The 19,395-nt window shown below is 44.8% G+C and overlaps 1 pseudogene; it reads left to right on the top strand.

Annotated features, from left to right (window-relative positions):
• The first annotated feature begins 829 nt into the window (after positions 1–829).
• On the top strand, positions 830–12,871 carry LOC148595716 (ATPase family AAA domain-containing protein 2-like; annotated as a pseudogene).
• The last annotated feature ends 6,524 nt before the right edge of the window (positions 12,872–19,395 follow it).

Genomic DNA, 19,395 nt, shown 5'->3' with positions numbered 1-19,395 from the left:
ACAAAATGCTAATTCCGCTGTTTTGGGGAGGATTTTACACTGAGGCATCAATATATTTGTTTGTGCTTCAAACATTTGGGCATTTTTCTTTAGTAGTGAAAATAATTTATTTAAAATGTAACACTGAGAACACTGGTGTTCTCTTTCCCAGTGCCTCTGTACTTTGGATTGGAGAGTTGAAATCTTGGAGATGTGTTGGGGAAGATTTAAAAAAACAAATGAACAAAACCCCCAAAATCCTCAAACCACAATTTTTTCCCCACCAAAACCACAGAGGAGGTTGCACAAGATAATGGCTCAGGTTCAGAGGGAAACAGATGCAGGCTGAGAACACGTCACTCCGTCAGCTCAGTTGTTAGAGATCTCTGTTGCTCTAAAAATCTGCTCCAGGGATGTTGCAACCACAGCGCGTTTCACGTGTTTCCTTGTAGGGTAGCACCGTTTTACTTACGTCATATTCCTGCATCCCTGTTCTATTCCAGGCCCATAAATTTCGTCCTTCCCTCATTTTCTACACATAATGTGCTTTATCTTTGTGGAAAGAAGACCAAAACCTGTTTATATATGAAATATTATCCTGCAAACCTGTAGCTCAATTATAATAAATTTCATGTGACTTTAAGCAATAGTTTAAAGGCATTCACTAAGCTTGATATCAGCATAACGTTTAAGTGACCTTCTCTATTTTTGAGAGCCTTAAAATGAGCCCTCTCGCTCATCAGCATCTTAATGAGCAAAAGCTTGTCCTTTCTCAGGGATCACTAGAGAAAATAATGCATAATTTAACAAAATTTACTAGTGCAGCAAAATAGCTTTTTTTTTTTTTTTTTTTTTCTGCTAGCTCAGTTGTATCAACACTGCTGGCCCTTATGGATGGGTTGGATACCAGAGGAGAAGTCGTCGTCATTGGAGCCACCAACAGGCTGGATTGGATAGATCCTGCGCGACGCAGAGCTGGGCGCTTGGAGCGAGAATTCCTTTTTAAACTGGCAGATAAAGAGGTAGGAACTTGTATTCAATCCTGGTGCTCATCCAGCAAATCCTTCTTGCTGACAAAGCCGTGTCAAAACACGGTGTCGTGGAGCAGGTAAGCGGGAATGCAGCCCCGTGCAGCTCACACACAGGAGCAATATCCTGAGAGACCGTCCTGGTGCGGAGGGTGGACACGGTACGAAAGAAGAGGGACAAGCCCTAGGGAACTCTGTTATCTCAAATAAAACCAAGTTTAAAATCAGCTTTTCACTAAGATCACCGTTTCTCAGCAATGAAAAAATGTGTGTATATAGCAACCCAAATTATTAAAAAAGGAAAAGAAATTCCACATGAAGCTGGTTTTTGTTCTTTTGTTCTGGCTATCGCTACTTAGCCAGCATATCTAGACTCTTGTTAGGTTTTGTTTGTTTGTTTTAATTAGCACTTTTTGGGGAAAAGGATAAAGTGGAGTATGACTGGAAGCAAGTGAAAATGCACAAAACAGTATATTTAAGGAAACTGTATATTTAACATAAACATTTGTCTCCTGTTTCCATCCGTTTTCTGGATCAGTGATACTAGCTGGAATCACAGCTGCTCTTTGTGGCAATTGTAGCAGTTTGAAACAATGCTAAGACTATTTTGCGCGAACGAACTGACAGACGAGCAAACTAATGAATCTGTCATCATGATATCTTGCTACATTTGAGATAATTTTCTTTGAGGAAATACCTTTCTTTTCCAGTTAAGTTTTCTGTTGTTCTTTTTCCCAAAGATCGTTAGGTCTCATACTTGTCAAAACTTAATAATCACTTACCTTAATCTGTTAATACCACAGATTCTGCCTCTGCCTTTTGACTCAAGATAAGCTATAATGCAAGCACTCTATTTCTAGGCTAGAAAAGAGATTTTCAAGATTCACACACGAAACTGGACCCCCAAACCATGTGACATGTTCCTTGATGAGCTGGCTGAAAAATCTGCCGGTAAGTTCAAAAATCAAGCGAGTTCCTGCATGTTACTAAGTCTGCAGGAGTTGCAGCTTGTGGCACATGGCAGGTGGGAACCAGGGTGTTGCACCTTGCTGCAGAACTAGCCAGGGAGCCAGCTGTGTGTCCTCAAAGCCATCAGAGTGAGATGATTCCAACCACTTACTGTTTTATTTTCTGTCTCTCCAAACAGCGAGTGGCTTTTGGGGCATCCTCCTTGGGAGAAAAGTTTGGCTTAGAAGGTTCAGGAGAAAAGTCTGGTTGATTTGTAACCATGCAAACCAGCTAACAAAACCTCTGTGGTGCAGCAACACTTTTCACATTTCCTATTAGACTGTTCTTAACCTGCATGCAAAGTCTTCGCGTGTTGCACTTTGGCACCTCGACCTTTCTGTGTTGCCACAGCCTGACATAATGCTCCATTTGATGTTCTGTTTTATTAGGATACTGTGGTGCTGATATCAAGTCCGCATGTGCTGAAGCCACCCTCCGTGCTTTGCGACGCCGCTACCCTCAGATATACAGAAGCCCTGAGAAACTGCAGCTAGATGTCTTTTCAATTAAAATAACAACAAAAGATTTTTTCATGGCTATGTAAAGAATTGTACCAGCTTCACAGAGGTCTGCGGCTTTGCTCAGACAAGCATTATCACCCATTTTTAAACCACTGCTTAATAAGACTTTTCAGAGAATTTTACGAGTCCTGCAGAGAGTATTTCCCCACGCAGAACTTGTCCTAAAGAAGGACCAGCAGCAAGACAGGACCATAACATGTACAGCTGGTTAAAACTACTTGTTGTTTTAGCTATCATCATTTCACCTCATATGAATTGAAGTATTTGTGGATCACACTGTGCGATGTGTGAGATCACATGCATCAGATTTCCTGGCAACATCCTGCTGGCTTTTCTACCTGGAGACTTGCTAGGTTCATTTTTATTGGTAGAACAGGCAGAAAGCCACAAGTGCAAGCAGAGATGCTAGGTGATCCATAATTGCTTCCCCTCTCTCTTCTCCAGTTCTACCTTCTCCTCCCTGAGTGATCTTGGAGGATCTTTATGCAGAAGATGTGTTGATCTACACACCCTGGCTTAGGAGTCTTGAGACAAAGGCCAGTTGGTGGCCATCACATTCACTTAATTCCCATACTTTTACTGTGGGACACAGATTCCAAACACGCAGCCTTGTGGGTTGTGTGGGTGTCTAGCAAGTACAGGAGTTGTTGCTGATAATCACGTTTCTTGGTTCTTGGGGCAAAAAAGGGACTTTTTGCCAATAAAGAAATATAACTTTTGCAAAACATAAGACTTAGGCGAGGTTTGTAGAGCCTTGTGCAATCTCTTTAGACCTGTGGTAGGATCAAGTCTTCAAAAATCGCATTTAGTGTGAGCCCATCCAAGGGAGAAAGAGAGATAAGTGGGTTTTGGGGCTGCTTTGGAAGCTGTATTAGAGTGAGACATGCAGACTATCCAGGCAAGTTAACAAACCCTTCTTGTCTTCCAGATGATATGAACGCTACTTTACAAAGCGATTTCATCTGGAGTGATGAAGAGTCACTTTCAGCCTTTGAAGATGAGGAGACTTTTCCTGAAAAGACTTGTTGAAAGAAGAAAAACTTCCTTGACTTCAAGAGGTAAATGCCTGTCCCCTTTTAGGTTCAGAATCTTCAGCTTGTTGTGTCTTTGGAAAGAGATTATGCTGCTTGTCTTCTCTCAAGAGAAACTTGAAACAGAGCAAATTAACATTGATGTCTTTAATCATCACTATGTGTTTTAAACTTCCTATTTTCTAATTTTGTTCCAGAAATGCTTCTCACCAGGCAACGTGTCACAGGCCAAGGCTCTTGCTCTCTGGAGAGCCAGACCGTGGGCAAAGCTCCCACTTGGCCCCTGCAGTCATACACGCCCTGGAAAAGTTTCCAGTTTATACCCTGGACCTGCCAGTTCTGTTTGCTAGTGTCTCATCACCAGAGGAAATATGTGCACAGGTATCTTTTTTTTTTTTTTTTTCCTTCTTTCTTTAATCTCATGAGATTCACTGTCTGTCTGTAAACTGCTCAAGTGAGGTAAGTGAAATTGTTAATGGAGGTGGTCTGCTTTTACTGTACTTTACTACTATATTATAACATTTTGACCATTGATGAGAGATGGACACGTAAGCACAGATGTTCTATTGAGTCGTGCGGCTCTTTAGAAGTTAACTTACATGTAAGCAGTCTTGCAATCAGGCAGCAATCTGGATCTCTGTGTAGCTCTCTCAATTTTTGAGTCAAATCAGAAATTTTACTCTACTATTAATAAGTTTTGCATGGTGAGGTTTTTTTTGTTTGTTTATTTGTTTATTGGTACGTTGCCTTTATGCACTTCTATTTTATTAGGCCAGTTTGATGTGTAGTTATTTATGAGCAGCCTGTGCTCCTGGTTCATTGCTCTTACCAAAGCTTTCATTTTACTAGTTTATCCGAGAAGCTCAGAGCAAGTATATCACCAAGTATAATTTATATTCCACGGATCAATGTATGGTGGGAAACAGCTGGCGTTGCGTTGAAAACTATTTTTACAATGTTATTAGAGAACATTCCAGCATTTGCTCCGGATTTGTTGCTTGCAACAGCAAACGTATCGTACATGGATCTCCAAGATGAGGTATTTCTGTCAACACTTTCCCCAATTCTTTTATTCACTTTAATTTTATGAATCTTTTAAGTATACAAATACTGTCCTCCCTCAAGCAAATGGATCCTTTTATTACGAGGGCACCCTTCTGAATCATGTAGATTTGCTTAGACACAAAGCAGCGCTGAGAACGTTTGTCTCGGTTGTTTTGTGAGTCAAGGGACTCGCTTCCACTTCAGCAGGAAACTTCAAAGGTGGGGGATGTCATCACTCTGTCAGTGCATCGTGTGCTCGTCCATTCCCTGAGCTTAAATTCTAGAGCTTTTCCTCAAAGAAGATATTTTATTTGCCATCCTGACCTAAAGAAATCTAGCCTTTGATCACCAGGAAGATAAGATTATTATTATTATTATTCATAATAATAATAATATTATTATTATTCAGATCATTATTAACCTTAATTTAAAAAATCCTCTTTTTGATGTAGTGATCTTTTACCTGAAATGTCTTTCCTTCTCATGCCATAGATACAGGAGTTGTTTATTGAAGATTATGGAGAAGTTTTCGATATCCCATTGCCTGCTAAGGAAGAGAGAAGCAACTTTTTTGAGGACTTGATTTTAAGTCAAGCTGCTAAACCTCCTGCATCTAGAAAGAAAGCAGGTGAGCCTATTCTATAGATAAAAATTTGCTAACTGTATGTTAACAGCCTTACAGTATTTGTTTTGGTAGTGGGTTTCCTATCAGTAACTCTGTGTGTGCTCCTATTTGAGTGCTGCCGATGGAATAAACTTTTCTGGTTCCCTTAAGCTCGGCAGGCCCTGGAAGTGCTGCCGGTGGCGCCGCCGCCGGAACCTCGGGAACCACCACGGGGAGAAACGCAAGGGGCAGAGGAACAGGAGGAGGAGGCCCTTGGTGCACTTAGCATTTTCTTAAGGGATGTTACTCTCAGACTTGCTACTGACGGACGTTTCAAGGCCTTCACAAACCCTGTTGATGCAGATGAGGTAAACTGCTCTGGGTCTGTAATACTGTACTGTCTGGGTGTATTTTTAACTGCCCAGTGTTGGTGCGCTCTAGCGAAAGGCTTATCTTTAGCACTGCACTAAAAGGATTTCTTTTTGGAGGAGCAAAAAGTGCTTTGTATTTTATTTTGCTGATTCCCTGAGGCTCTTCAATGTCCTTTTTTTGAGTAGTCACTGAAAGCCCTGGTTTCCTCCTAGAAAGTCAGAGCAGCTACCACCAGAGTTTGCCTGGGGAAAGACTTTGATATGTAGGTATGCTACAACTCTGAAATAAACAGTCAGATTTCTTTGGGGCTGTTGGAATAAAGCCTAAAGCTATTGCTACGTGTTTGTTGGCTGTCAGTGGTTCCTCTGGGAACAGAAGAGCAGATATTTGCAAAAAAAATTCAAGATTCCGCCTGCCATTTTGTCTCTGGCTCCCCAGTACAGGATCAGTCATAAATGACATGTGGTTTCATCTTCCCCCAAACTTCCAAGTCCCTCTTTTTCTCATTTAATTTACTGAATTAGCCTCTTAAGATGGGGGCATACACTTCAGAGTCAGATGCAATTTTAATACAGCTGTGTATCAGCAAGGGCCCTGTTCCTCTGGGCATCCCTCGTCTTTCCCTTCCAGGCTCCTGACATGTGAATAGTCTAAACAAATAGAGGTGTCCTCACCTAAACTAGCCTTGAGGCTCCTCTCACGCTCCCAGTAAAGACATAATTAGCTCTGCTCCAGGTATCTCCTCCTAAGGGAGATGCCTAGAGCAGCTGCTTCCAAAGGGCAATTCCGGCAGCGGATTTCCTGCTGCCCAGAGCAGAGCCTGGCTCGGGTGGCTCAATCCAATGTATTTACTGCCATGTTCTGAAGCTGGAGGAAGCAAATCCTGCTCTGCATGTCTGTTCCCTTCGCTGTCCCACACACACTCCCCAGCTTCCTGCTGCTTTTCTTCTCCCTTCCAGTGTGTCTCTTCAAAGCCCTTTGAAAGAGCCCTTCCTTTTTCAAGCAGCTAACTGGTTAATTCCACTATCTGCTCATAATGTCACAAATATTCAGGGTTTTTAAGAAGTCATTTATTTGAATTTATTAAATTAATGTGGGTAGATATTGTGTAAGTCTAATACAACCTCTGAACCCATCTGTTTAATTTGTAGGAGCCTGATTATATCACAGTTATTAAACAGCCAATGGACCTTTCAACAATTCTCTCTAAAATTGACTTGCACCAATATATAACTGCAGGAGATTTTCTGAAAGATCTTGATCTAATCTGTAGCAGTGCCTTAGAGAAGCTGGAGGTGAGGATAGCTCTTTATCCCTCATTTAGACAACCTTTAAAATGTATAGATTGAGAAGAGTTGTCTCTTTACAATGGCCTTGGGATTAGCTCCCTTGAAACATCCACAGAGAGCATTTCTTGCCACTTTAAAAATTGGTGTAGTGTTAAATTATTTAGAGATGAAATTATGTGCAATCGGTGCTAATGAAGATGTAGTGCCTCTGCCTTCATTATTAACTTTTATGTTCTTCTGCCAAAACTATTCACTGAAATAGCTTGCAAAACCTCTTTGGGAAAAGAGTTCATCCTTTCCATATGATCCAAATCAAGGATTTCACTTAGCTAGTGGCAAACACTCAGTTCTGACTGTCAACTTTCAGATCGTCTCCTTAGAGACAAAGCTTGTGCTCTGAGAGATGCTGCCCATGCCATAGGGAAGGAAGAAATGGATAAAGACTTGGAACAACTTTGTGAAGAAATGAAAGAGTCTCGTGAGAAAAGAGGTATGTATTCCAACCCTCGGGATTTGAAGACTTGCCTCAGTATTTGTAAGTAGAAATGTGAGACCAACTTTTTTGCTGTCTGTTCTTCATTGCAAGGCTGCAGCTCTTCACAGGATGTGCCATCTCACTACGAGGTGATGCCACAGCAGCCCTCTGTTTCTGGATGTAATAAACAAGATAACAAGTGTAACGAAAGAATAGAGATGCCAGTGATGCCTGGAGCCTGCCCTACACCATTGCCTAATGGCAAGTTGCTTTTTCTTTTTAGATTTTTTTTTTCTTTTTTTCTCCGCACCAACAGGCTTTCTGGGTGATATTGCTAATGCCATTGGTATCCTTCTTGTGACAAGGTTTCTGCCGGTGGATACTTTGCCAAGGATTTCACCCGTCTGTTTTGTGCAATATTCTGTAAATAGAAAGAAGGGTGGGTTTTTTGTTTTCCTTTGTGGAAGGCATAAGGGCAAAGACTGCTTTAAACAGGTTCTCTGAATCATAAAACTTTACTGAGAATTTTCTTTATCCTTCAGTTACTTTCTTGAAATGGTCTCTTTTTAACTCTTCCCAGCATTCATTCTGCTTTTGATCTTTACTGGTTTTATAAGAGATTTGAAGAAGAGCTTTTCTCCAAAGGCTTTTTTGCTATTCATCTCTATTAGTTCATGTAATGAGACAGTAAGCAACTTTACCCAATAGGCAGACAATAGGACTGCAAAGCAAGGCTAAAGTAGGAATTTTCTGCGCTTCAAATCTAGTTTAAAGTCTTGAATAAATTTTATAAATCTAACAGCAAATGGACCACATGAACTTGCAATCTTTTCTTTACACCTACATGTGTAGTGAGATTTGACAGTACTTTCAGTTCTTTGATTGTTTTACTTGACATACGAGGAAGATAAGAAGAGCAAATTTTAAAGGAGGAGCTGCTTTGCTTATATTTTGGGTTGTTTTTTTCTAATATCTTATTGCAGTTCCAGCCAAAAGAAAATGCAAAAGGAAGAATTGCACTTCCAGTGGTGATGCAAAGAGGAGAAAGATTTTGCAGTGGAGTAAAGTGAATAGAAGTGGAGAAGACCAAGAGGAAGTAGACAGTGATGGAGAAGAGTTCCTGGAAAACGGTGCTTCTAGCATGCAGCAGACTGAAGGTGAGTTCATAGGAGGTTCTCGTGTGGAAGAAAGCCACAATAGTCTTCCACAGCGACAGACAAATGTCTATGAAAATAAACATGAAACAGAAAACAAGAGATTTTTCCTCTTTGACTAAATCTGGCTCTGAAAAGAAAAGAGCCCAGTTTTCTCCCAATTCAGGGCAAAGAAATTGAAATGACACTTTGGATTCCCAAAATACAGCAAGTTTCCACGAGGGTGGTTCAGAAGGTGAGCGAAAGGTCCAGCAGACCAGGTAGCTCCATTTTGTTGTTGAGGGGTTTACATTAGCCTCCTTTAATTTCATTCTATTATTTCTTTACAAATCACTGCACTGTGTTGCTTCCGTTAAGATTCTGTCCCTCTGATTATGCCACCAAAGTCATTTTTCTTAAGCTGCTGCTCTTCTGATTCTGAAATCAGTTTTGTAATTCTATCTCCTCGCAAACCAACAATCATTTGCTTTCTTTTATGGCACGTGCATCTTTCTGATAACGAGCAGCTTGGGATAAGGAGCTGTAACCCGGCATGTGTAGACTTAGTCGCGATGTGGCAGAGATGACTCACATCTTAATGCTTGCTTCAAATGGGAGATGGGTTTTCTTAACATTCAACTTCCTTAAGTAGGCACTGCTGTAATGGCAACGTTTTGACTATTGCTTTTTTCTCCTCTCAACCCTGGGCTTTTCACTCCCACTGCTTTTTGATCTTGGTTCCTATTTTCTATGGAGGAGAAAGTAGAAGGCAAGTATTTCTCAGTGAACAAATAACAGGGAACCGTAGAGAAAGATTGGATGCCACTTGTGGGATAGCTGATGGATAGCCATGTTCCGGAAAAAGAGAAATCATGACTTAAGAAAGTGTTTTCATCCCAGAGACTTACATGCGTCATGAGAGTCTGGCCGGACGTCATGAGAGTCCGGTGGGAATTCCTGAATTACCTAGAAAAAATATACGCTCTCCTCAGCCAGTGCATTTACAAGCACCAGAATTATTATGACAGAACTAAACTCATTATGGTAAATTTTATATATGTTTTCTAATGGTTATATATAGTATTCTGTCGTGGTTACACAGTCTGCATGCCCTCTGGATATCATGCTTATTTCATATTCATTGCTTTAGTGCTTAGCTGTCATGTTATAAGACTTACTCATTTCCGTTTGGAAGACATTTACCCACATTGCAAAACCATTGTTATATTTGGCATACCTCTTTTCAGTTTCAGCAGGAAAAAGAGATTGGACTTGAAGAACTTCTTTACTGGGAGGCTGACAGAGCACTGCAACGGGATGCCAAGAGAGGTTGTGGAGTCTCCTTCTCTGGAGATCTTCAAAACTTGCTTGGATGCAGTCCTGTGCCACGTGCCCTAGGTGTCCCTGCTGGAGCAGGGGTGTTGGACTAGACGATCTCTAGAGGTCCCTTCCAACCTCAACCACTCTGTGATTCTGTGACAATGGTTCCACCCACCCAGCTCCTTCAAAGCAATTAACCTTGGAGACTGTGGATAGCTGGTCTTGCTATCCACAAGTGTATCCAAGGTGTAGGGGGACCATGAAAGGAGGGTGCTCTTCTCAGTCTGTTACTTCCTCTTTCTCCCCCTCCTACAAGCAAGCAAACATTTGCAGATGTCTTCAGGAGGCATCCACCACCCAATCCCGGGTGGCGGGCAATCCCAGTGTTAATTTGGTTTAGATATGCTGGAAATGGAGTGTTCAGGTCCAAAGAAGCCATGAGCCCACTCGTCCCTGAGGCGCTTGTGTGTGAGGATAGATAAAATTATTGGTCCCTCTGCAGTTTACCTTGAAAAGAAGGAGCCTCTTTGCTTAGGCACTGGTATCTCCATCTCTTCCCTCACATCTGATTGAGAGGTAGAAGGGATGCTCTGTTCTCACAGTGCAAAAATGGGGATATTTTGGATTCAGGGAGGTCATGCCTGACAGACGTTCCCTTCTCACCTGGTATAATGCCACGTACTAGCTTGAGAAGGGAAAATATTGATGTTATCCCAGCACTTGTGGGCTTCTGGAACTTAACGTTGGAATGCGCAAATTAAATGTACCTGGATTTCTTTGTTTCCTCCCTTTTTCTTTAGCTCTAAGTACAGTTCTCTCTTCTTCTGAGTGCACTGGGCAAGTAGCAAAGGTAAATTAATTATGGAGCATCCACCAAGTAACTTTCTCAGCTTTGAGCTGTGGTTGCTCAGGGAGGATCTCTTCCGACCTGTTTTAACAACTGTTGCTCCAGGCTCTGTGTCCTCTACTCTTTTGGACACATAGGGATGTCTCTGAAGCTACAGAGAATAGAGAAGCATTGTGATGCTTTTAGCACATGATATAGCTAAATATCACCAACAGGGGAATGTATTTACAGATGCTTTAACTTTGTGTGAAGAAAGAAACTATCAGGTTCTTAAACTATTATTTGTGCTTATTGATAATTCTTCTTTTCTTTATTATCAGGAAATGAAGAAAATCATTAGGAACTTCTACTGTGCTTCATAATGTGATCTTCAGAACACTTCACTTATACTTTATTTAAAATAAAATTTTAATTGCATTCTCTTGTTAGCTGTGTATAGTTCAGTAAAGAGTACTTCTAAATATATTACATACATACAGATATGGATGTATAAGGCATATGTATTTAAAATATATATAAAACAAATTAAGATATATTTTATAGCTGTATTATAATTATAAATATTACATATATTAATATAAATATATAAAATACATATAAAATAAGTCTTAAGATATGTTTTTATACATCCATATTTATAAAACAAATATATATTTTTTATTGTTTGAATTGTATTGTTTTAATAAAAACCTATTTTAAGTGAAACAGCATTCGAGTTTGTCTGTTTTAATTGTAGAATAATTTCAGCAGTAAAAATCTTCCTTGTTCCTGGTATATTAAGTAGATCATGGGAAAGTTTACCTCCTTCTTGGTTTATCAGTTATATAACTGAGGCAAACAAGAAAAATGCATAGGGAAGAAAACAGGAAGCTCCCATCTTGCCTTGGCTTGATCTCCAACTTAGCTGACTGCTGCCATCAATTGACAAGACTGGTCTGTATGGATCTTAGAGAAGGTAGGATGGTTTTCCTTTTTTTTTTTTTTAAAATAATAATAAAAAAACGGAAGACAACAAACTGTGCAGTAGGGGTGAAGCTGAGAAATTACGAGAATGATGCCTGAAAGTAGCTTCTGAGAAGCCCGAGAGAGTACACACTGAAAATGTCCAGTTTTGCTTCCCTACTCGTTTGCTTTTTCTGTGTCCTCGTGTTTCTCCTCTAGTTGGGCTCTGCAGGCTACATTGCTGGGATGCTAAATGGCCCACAAGAGCAAGCAAGCGTTGGCTCTGCTTCCCAGGCCGAGCTAAGGAGCTTCTCCCACCCCTGAGACACGAGGCCTCACCTGCAGAGTGTACAAATTCACTTCTTAACCATTACTTGTCTCATATCTTCTGGGTAAATCAGGGCAAAGCATGTGCCAGATATAAAACACAGAGCTTATCTCAGTTGTTTTCTTGGATGGGTTACAGATGCAGGCTTTGTCCAGGCTTCACTTAAGCGTGGAAAATAAAATGTCCAGATTTCTCAAGTGGATGCCTGTAAGTTAAGTGAAGGCAATTCTTGTCTATTAGTGCTTTGTGTGAAAGCCACGGGCCTGCACATGCTTGCACCACTGGGCACCAGGAAGGTTTCCTTGCATCTCCAGGGAGAGGAGAGGGAAAAAATTATAGAAGCAAAAATCTGTTTCTTAGCCCTTGAAGATGGTGTTGAAATCCTGACATCTTAAATGCACCTTCACCAGGGAGTCGCTGTTGGTTCATTCTGTGGTAACAGGGAAACTTCTTACACTGAAAAAGAAGGGACAGGGCGGGAAAGGCAGACCCAGAAACAATCTTCTGGTAAAGCTTTTGCACTTCAAACTTTTGGTTCAACTTTTTTTGTACTGCTGCTCTCAGCAGGAAACTGTTGCTATGGTGTTTTAGAAGTGTATGTGTATAAATGGGCAAATAGCGGTGGTCTTCCCTCATGTGATGCTATGGGGGTGATCCTTCCTAAAAGTCACTCTTTGTTTCTTCCTACCTCTGCTGCTGTTCCCAGAGTTGGGTGTCTGACCTCAAAACCGCATAACCCTGTTAAAAACAGCGAGGAGAAGCACATCACTGCAGGAAGAGCGCGGGGCAAGAGCTAAAACTAAACCCTAAACTAAATCCTAAAACTCACCCTGTGAGTGCGTATTGACGGAAGAGGTCCTCTCAGCTCTCAACAGGTATATACAGAAATGTTTTTTGGATCTGTATGGCTTTTCCCACCCTAAATCTTTAATTCTGGGCCAGTTCGTTAAAGGCCGTGGGTGGTGGGCCTGGGCCCTCCCAAACTCCCCTCCCTGCTGACAGACGTGGGGGAACTGCTGCAATCTCGGACTCGTGACGGGACAGTCATTTTTTGAAAACGGAATTATATAAAAGCACAATAAAGAACATGTATCATGCTGCTATTGCACATGGCATGGGACATAACACCTAGCAATGCTCAATGTCCAACTGTGCAATCTTAATCATAGAATCATAGAATGCTTAGGGTTGGAAGGGACCTCTAGAGAACATCTAGTCCAACCCCCCTGCACACGCAGGGTCACCTAGAGCACGTGGCACAGGACTGCATCCAAGCGGGTTTTGAAGATCTCCAGAGAAGGAGACTCCACAACCTCTCTGGGCAGCCTGTTCCAGCGCTCTGTCACCCTCACTGTTAAGAAATTTTTCCTTAAGTTCCTATGGAATTTTTGGTGTTTCAGTTTCCGGCCATTTCCTCTAGTCCTATCAGTGGCCACCACTGAAAAGAGACCATCACCGTCCTCCTCACTCCCTCCCTTGAGGTATTTATATACACTGATTAGATCCCCTCTCAGCCTTCTCTTCTCCAGGCTGAACAGGCCCAGCTCCCTCAGCCTCTCATCATAGGGCAGATGTTCCAGGCCCCTCATCATCCTTGTGGCCCTGCGCTGGCCTCTCTCCAGCAGCTCCACATCCCTCTTGTCCTGTGGAGCCCAGAACTGGACACAATACTCCAGATGTGGACTCACCAGGGCTGAGTAGAGGGGCAGGATCCCCTCCCTCGACCTGCTGGAGACGCTCTTCTTAATGCACCCCAGGATCCCATTGGCCTTCTTGGCCACAAGAGCACACTGCTGCCTCATGGTCAACTTGTCGTCCACCATGACACCCAGGTCTTTCTCCGCAGAGCTGCTCTCCAGAAGGTCAGTCCCCATCCTGTACTGGTGTCTGGGGTTATTCCTCCCCAGGTTCAGGACCTTGCACTTGGCCTTGTTGAATTGCATGAGGTTTTTCACCGCCCAGTTGTCCAGTCTGTCCAGGTCCCTCTGGATGGCAGCGCAGCCCTCTGGGGTATCGGCTACTCCTCCCAGTTTCGTGTCATCAGCAAACTTGCTGAGGGAGCACTCTGTGCCTTCATCCAGGTCATTGATGAATAAATTGAACAGGACTGGACCAAGGACTGACCCCTGGGGGACCCCGCTAGCTACAGGCCTCCAACCAGACTCTGCACCGCTGATCACCACTCTCTGGGCCCTGCCATCCAGCCAGTTCCTAATCCACCTCACTGTCCACTCATCTATCCCACACTTCCGGAGCTTGCCCAGGAGGATGTTGTGAGGGACGGTGTCAAAAGCCTTGGTGAAGTCGAGATAGACGACATCCACCGCTCTCCCCTCGTCTATCCAGCCGGTCATTTCATCACAGAAGGCTATCAGGTTAGTCAAGCAAGATTTCCCCTTGGTGAATCCATGCTGACTACTCTTGAGCACCTTCTTGTCCTCCATGTGCCTGGAGACAACGGCCAGTATGAGCCGTTCCATCACTTTTCCGGGGACGGAGGTGAGGCTGACCTTTGCATGTAAGTTTTAGTCGTCATGCCATCTTTATCTCTAGCATCTCTTTATCTCTAGCATCTCTTTATCTCTATCTTTATCTATTATCTTTATCTCTATCTATTATTATTATCTCTAATATCTCTTTATCTAGCCGCTTCCTAAGCTGATCTTAGGTCAAGACTGCCTGTGTGTAAATGGGAAGAGTCCTGCATTATAGCAAATCTACCCCATCCTGCTTTTAATGCTGGGGTCAGCGTTGTACTGCACAAAGCTTCCTTTTTCAGGTGAAACTTCTAATTGTGAACAGAGTTGCTGCATTAAGAAAGAGGTATTTCTTACATTCTAGCTACTCTATGAACAGTTCTTCTAGCAGTATTTATGTTTCTTTCATATAGGGTTTTTTTTTTTAAAAATGAAATGCTTGATGTTATTAGCTGCCCTGTAGATAGGGGCCTTCAGTAGTTCATATGAAAAAGGACCACAAGTTTTTAGTACGCACATCCTCTGCTACTTTCCATTTCACCCACAGCAGGTTCAAGCAAGAAGAACAAGAACAGGAGGAAAAAAGCAACTGCAAGATGGTAGAGGGAGTTCTGCTGGTAGAGTAGGCAGGGTTCATTCCAGGAAAAGAAAAGGAGAACCTGCAGGATTCTCTATCTCACCCACTAAGAGAGAGGGATACACTGCTGAGAATAGGAATATACAACCAGGGAGACCCTACTGGCAGGGAACTTGGTTGTCAAATGAGAGGCTCTTGCAAAAAGGAGGAGCACTAGATGAAAGTATGTAGACAAATTGGCATAACTCAGTCCTCAGCGCTGCCCTCGCGTGCCCACAAATCAGCGCTGCTGCTCTGGCGCATCTAGAAAGCAGAACTGTTGAGCGGAGGGGCCAGGAGCGCGGCCGCTCTGACAGCTCCTCGAGGGTGGCGCAAGGCATGGGAAGCTCCTGCAAACAGCAGGTTCAGAGCGGGAGGCAGCCTTGTTCTTGGAGCCGCCCTTGAAGATGCTGCCTGCATCAGCCCAGGTAGGACTGGGGGAAACAGCCATAGCAACATGAAAGCACAGGATCTCATTATTGAGACGCTACTGGCTGTTAGACTGCAGCCACTGTTTTCAAGAAACAAAAGCAGAGACCAAAGCACAACCGCAGGCAGCAGCACCCGCGGGGCTGGAGAGCGCGTGGGGCCCCGCGTGGGTCGGTACCGCAGAGCGGCCGGGAGGAGGCGGCGCGCATGCACCCTGCGCTGTGCAGGCTCCCTGCTGACCCCCGCGCTCAAGGAGCGAGACGGCCATGGGGGGTGCGCGCATGCGCCCTGTGCACCGCCGGGCTCGCTGCTGCCCTCGCGTGCCGGGGCGGAGGGGCTGCAGGAGCGGGGGTGTGCGTGTGTGCAGCGTCTCGGGCGGCCCTGTGTGGCGCAGGGCGCATGCGCAGCGGCCGGCAGGTGTGCAGGTGTCCCTGGAGGGCTGCGCTCGGGCCCCGGGACAGGAGGAGGCGGAGGGAGGCCAGGGAGCAGTGAGAGCAGGGGCAGCGCTGGTGGAGGACGTGGCCGCAGGAATATATTCCCTGGAAAAGTGACTTTCATCGACATTTTCATTTCACATTCCCATGCCAAATGAAGGGGGTGGAAGCGCGTCTGAGGCGGATGTCATGTGTGAAGCGGATTCAGGCGTTTCTCCTGTTGCCATTGCCCTGTGTTCCGCGCGCCCGCATGCCCATACGGCGGGGACGTGGGGGCTGCTGCGCCCCGATGGTGAGGCGTAGCGCCGCGCGGGCCGCAGCTCCTGGCTGCGCTGTGGGGGCTGCGGGCAGGGCGGCCCCCGGTGAGCGAGCAGGGCTGGGAGGGCCGGGCCACGGCCTGGCCACGACTCCTGGTTCCCGGGGCCGAGAGGCCGAGGAACAGGAACGTGCGTGACGCGGCTGGGTTAGCGCCTGCGGTGCCTGGGGTGGGCTCGGGGGAGCGCAGCCCTGTGCCATGCAGGGGGGCGACTCTGGCGTGTGCTCGGCCTCCGCAGCGAGCTGAGGTCTGATGCAGCGTGACGGGCAGGCTTAGTGTTAAGAGCAGGAGAAAGCCTAGAGCTCTGTGGGGAGCGGTGCCAGAAAGGGCTGCCTGAGGAAACGCAGCGCGGTATCCAGCCTGGTCCTGGGACGCCCTTTAGCTTGGAGGCAGATCGGGGAGCGGTGGCCTCAGCCTCCGGAGCGAGCTGGGGTTTGGCGTTCGGGGCCACGTGGGTGATGATTGTCGCTCTTTTCTTCCGAGCCGCCTCTCGGCTCCCTCCGTACATGCAGGACGCAGCCTTTCCGGGATAACCCTGCTGCGCGGGCACCCATGGAGCGCACGAGCATCTAAGGGCCGAGCTGTCGGCAGCGCTAGTGCTGAGGAGTGTGCTCGGCCGTAGGGCAGTGGCTGCAAAAGTGAGTTTGCTCTAGCAGAGAATGGGGCTTACACAGATCCGAGCAGCAGCTCCGGAGCCAAAAGGGCTGTTTGCCCAGTACTAACTGGGAAAAGCAGTAAGCACTTTAGTGTTGTAAGACTTTTAGAGGGGAAATTGATTTTGGAAGGGAAATGATTTTGACAGAGAAAGAAAATAGGAGTGGGTGGGTAACTTTTTCAGAGGATAAAATATTTGGAGGGAAACCAAATCACAGGGAGACATTTGAGGGGGGAACATTTTTTGGAAGGAATATTTTTCAGGGAATTTTTAAAGGAGGAATGGGAAAATTGTTTGGGGGAAACTTTCTTGCGGGTTGTTGAGAGATAATTATTTTGGTGGGGGGAAGTTATTTGAGGGAAGAATTTTGGTGCAGTTTTTTTTTTTTTTTTAATGAGAATTAGGTTTAAGAAAAAGCTCCTGATATTTGGGTATGTAAAGGCAATATAAATAATATAGGCTCTATAAATAATATTTTGAAGGAAAGGTATTCTTTTGGAGATGGTGTTTTCTTTGGCTTTGTTTTGTATTCCCAACATCTAAAGTACGCTCCACTTAAGTGAACGTAACAAAATAATTTTGGAGAAATATATAACTCTTCCTAAAAGTTGTTGCTATGTACTAGGCAAATATCTGAATTTGGGGATTTTGTTTCTTTCCCTTTGGCAACTCTGTTGTCAAAGAGAAGCCAATAACTACTGCTGTTCTTCCCCTGAGCCAGATAAAAATAAAAGCTTTCTCGTGGTTCTTTCTTGTAGTTGTAAGGTAGCATTATGTTCTTGCTGAAATGAGTGGAATTGTTGGAATGAGTGTCAAAGCAGTGAAATTAAGGAGGAGACCCCAAATGTGTGATCTCCTGAAATGAGGGCTGGGGAGCAGCATTGCTCTGGTGAGGCAGTAGATGGTATTTCCAACCTCTGGAGTTGGTGGAAACAGTTCCCTGTCCTTGTCCTTTGAATTACTGAATCCCATGTGTCAGAAATTCTAATGACGAAAAATGTAATGAAGACCTTTGAAGTTTGGCTGGCCTTCAGTGTTCTTTAAGTGTTTCCTTTAGTAGGTCCAGATACTATGAAAGAAAAAGCAGAAAATATACCAATGCTTCCTCTTGCAAAGCTGGCACAACTGCACCGTTTAAATAGCAATGCTGAGGGTGTTAGTAATCTTAGTGCCTTGAGTCATTTTGTTCTTCCTTTACAGAGCTCCTATAGCCACCAGTAAATTCTGCTGGGAGGATCCGTCAGGGAGATTTCCTACAGAAGAGATGAGGGAAGACGGCTTTGGAAACGGGAGGAATGCGCCGTTGTGGCCTGCTCAGTGCCAGGACGCAGCTGGGTCTTCGCTAGCGGCGTTTTCATTTTCGCACGGCCCAGTTTGAGCTGCTGCTGCTGATGCCAAAGGAAGTCGTGCAGGTGGAGCGCCGCCAGCTCAGCAGGGCCGGTCAAGCAAAGAGCAGGAGAGAGCAGGTGAGAGCCGGGCACGGCTCGGTGGGGGTCAGGCCCCAGCCCGCGGGGAAGAGGTTCTTCCCGGTCTGCAGTGGGCATGGGAGGCAGGAGCTCCCCTTAGAGTGGGCCAAAGAACTGGATGTGTGAATATTGGAGAATTTTGGGGCAAAAGTCGTCTCTCTCTTCCTGTTAAGGTAAGGCGTAAAAGGGGTGCGTGCTTTGGGAAGAGTTCCTGTTAGTGTTTTTCGTGGTGAGGGGGGGGCTTAATTTGGCTGCCTAGCCGAGGCGTCCGGCCTCGGGGAATTCTGTGTGCGTGGACGAGCTCAGCGCAGCACTTAGTGCCCAGCGTGGCCTGCAGCGGTGCCGGCAGGCTGGAGTTAACGCTCCGCTTCCCGCTGGAGAGGCTGGTTTCAGAGCTGGTGCGTGAGCAGGGTGGGCAGAGCAGGGGGTCCGAACGGTGCCCGCTTGTGGTTCTGGGATTCTTGGTGCCCGCCTGTGGTTATGGAGGTGCCCCTGCTGCTTCTTGGTGGCGATGGGCTCTTGCTTTTTCTCTTTGAGTAGAGGGTTATAAACTCCGTGTTTTCAGGGGAACAACTGGGGAACAACAACAACAAAAAAACCCTCTATGAAAAAATAAATACCGCTAGAAGAACTGTTCATAGAGTAGCTAGAATGCAAGAAATACCTCTTTCTTAACGCAGCCACTCTGTTTATAATTAGAAGTTTCACCTGAAAAAGGAAGCTTTGTGCAGTACAACACAGCATAAAAAGCAGGGTTGGGTGGCCTTAGGCCTAGATTTGCTATAATGCAGGACTCTGCCCTTTTATACATGGGCAGTCCTGACCTAAGATTAGCGTAGGAAGCAGAGCCAACACTTGCTTGCTCTGGTGGGCCATTTAGCATCCCAGCAATAGAGCCTGCAGAGCCCAGCTAGAGGAGAAACACGAGGGCACAGAAAAAGCAAACGAGGAGGGAAGCAAAACTGGACGTTTTCAGTGTGTACTCTCTCGGGCTTCTCAGAAGCTACTTTCAGGCATCATTCTCGTAATTTCTCAGCTTCACCCCTACTGCACAGTTTGTCTTTTGTATTTTTTAAAAAAT

The sequence above is a fragment of the Tinamus guttatus genome, unplaced genomic scaffold, assembly GCF_059628265.1.
Source record: "Tinamus guttatus ecotype Peru unplaced genomic scaffold, ASM5962826v1 Tinamus_guttatus_pri_ptg000074l, whole genome shotgun sequence".
Classification (NCBI taxonomy): Eukaryota; Metazoa; Chordata; class Aves; order Tinamiformes; family Tinamidae; genus Tinamus; species Tinamus guttatus.
The sequence above is the reverse complement of the archived record's forward strand: the minus strand, read 5'-3'. Positions and strand labels throughout refer to the sequence as shown.